We start from the raw sequence: 2,185 nt of genomic DNA, 5'->3' as shown, positions 1-2,185 counted from the left end.
ATATATATATATATATATACAGAGAGAGAGAGAGGAGACAGAGACAGACAGCCAAACAATGCGATAAACTGAGAGACGGATAGACGCACACACATACATACATACATACATACATACATGAGCATGTAAATATACGAGGGGCTGCTGAAAAGCCCCTGACATTAAGGGTATCGCGACAGGCCAGGTTGAAGACTCAACCTCCCGAGTTCTTTTACAGGGCTTAGAAAAACCGAAGGACCGCTGCAATGAGTGCGTGAATTTGAGAGGGGAATCTGATCCTCCTGTATTTTCTTTTACCCAAAACCAGAAAATTTGCACATCTATATGTATTTATATATATGCGTCTACATATACATATAGACGTATTTATTTAGGTTCTATGACTGTGTGTGTAAACATAGCAATAGTGTAACTAAATTTTCGATGTTTTTAACTTCTCATCTGCTATTAGCTTTCAGTGTTCAACTTAAGACAAAATTGTTAATTATATATACATGATTTTGAACATAATGCATTTCAAAATATCTAAAATCTTTTTGACTGACGATTTGGAAGTTTATTTATCAAATCCAACAAATGCTAATTACAACTTCTGTCTTTTGAACTCCATAGTCACTCAGGTATAACTGCATTGTTTTTTTATGTAATGCAATAACATGAACTGATCAATGATGCAGCTTCTATCGAACTAACACAAAAGAAAAGCTCTAACTCTGTTAAATATATTTTGGCTTTCATAAAATGGCTGTTTGTTTCTCATTAAATTTGTGGAAAGTAAAACGTAAAAGGAACAAACAACAAAAAATTCTTAATCTTCACTCATGGATTTTCTTTAAATAAGTAAATTGGCAGAATCATCACTGCATAGGATGAACTGCTTTGTGGTATATATTCTGGATCTGTAGTTTAGGGTTCAAATTCCGCTAAGGCCAATTGTGTTTTTCTTTGGAGTTGTGAAATAATGTTTCAGTCAAACATTGGGGCTTATTTCTCCTTTGCCTTCTGGAAGTGGCTACGTAAAGAAATCGAGAAAGTTACATTTGTATGGCGGTCTCACAAATCCTTTCACTATCACGTTGTGAAGCCACTAAAACAGAAAAGTGCATTTTACCCCTTTTTTTCTTTTAATTATATCCTTTCTCAGAATGTGCTTAAACTAACAACTCGGTTACCTTCTCGTGAAATCTGGAATAAGAGAAACCTTCGTGAGAGGTTGACATGTAATTCCATACATTCTACCAATAACCATCCAGTAATTTTTCCTGTGTACTGGGAAGTCTGAAACTTTCTTTTCCAAAATGTCCTTCTCTTAGACAGTATGGTCAGGTTTGAGGGAGGGTTAGATACTATTTCTGACAGAACGAACGACGACGTGGAAACTCTATCGTTGACTTGAGTGGGATGTGTGTCGGTAAAGTTGTTATAAAATCCAAGAGAGTAACATTTGTCAATAAGTTTAGTTGTAATGAAAAGAGTGGCAACTCTCATGTATCGAACTCTTATACTTCTCACTACAATCAACTAACTAAACAAACAATTAATCAAAGAATTATTAACTCTCCTGATATCAGTTAATTTCTACCTTGCTGTGTTTAGATGATAGTCATTCTTAATATACACATACTGAGTAGATCACTAGCAAATGTACTTCATCATTAGTGGAGATGCAACGGCTCAGTGGTTAGGGCAGCGGACTCGCGGTCGTAGGATCGTGGTTTCGATTCCCAGACCGGACGTTGTGAGTGTTTATTGAGCGAAAACGCCTAAAGCTCCACGAGGCTCCGGGAGGGCGGGGTGTACTCTGCTGTACTGTTTCTGTTGTACCTGTATTTCAAAGAACCAGCCTTGTCACACTCTGTGTCACGCTGAATCTCCCTGAGAACTAAGTTAAGGGTACACATGTCTGTGGAGTGCTCAGCCACTTGCACGTTAATTTCACGAGCAGGCTGTTCCGTTGATCGTATCAGCTGGGACCCTCATCGTCGCAATTGATGGAGTGCCACGGACAACTTGATCATTATTATATCGTTTGGTTCATAGACTCACCTTTTTCTCTTTATTAATTCATTCGGTCCCTGATTCTCTCTCTCTCTCTCTCTCTCTCACTCTCTCTTACTCTCTCTCTCTCTCTCTTTCTATCTCTCACTCGCTCTCTCTGTATATATATATATATATATGTATGTAT

The 2,185-nt window shown here is 37.6% G+C and overlaps 1 protein-coding gene across 1 annotated transcript in view; it reads left to right on the top strand.

The window, feature by feature from the left end:
- LOC106882999 (uncharacterized) overlaps nt 1-2,185 on the top strand; it is a 234,092-nt gene that overhangs the window by 113,085 nt on the left and 118,822 nt on the right. The window lies entirely within an intron of this gene.

This window comes from Octopus bimaculoides, chromosome 6 (assembly GCF_001194135.2).
Source record: "Octopus bimaculoides isolate UCB-OBI-ISO-001 chromosome 6, ASM119413v2, whole genome shotgun sequence".
Classification (NCBI taxonomy): domain Eukaryota; kingdom Metazoa; phylum Mollusca; class Cephalopoda; order Octopoda; family Octopodidae; genus Octopus; species Octopus bimaculoides.
This window is presented reverse-complemented; position numbering and strand designations above follow the sequence as displayed.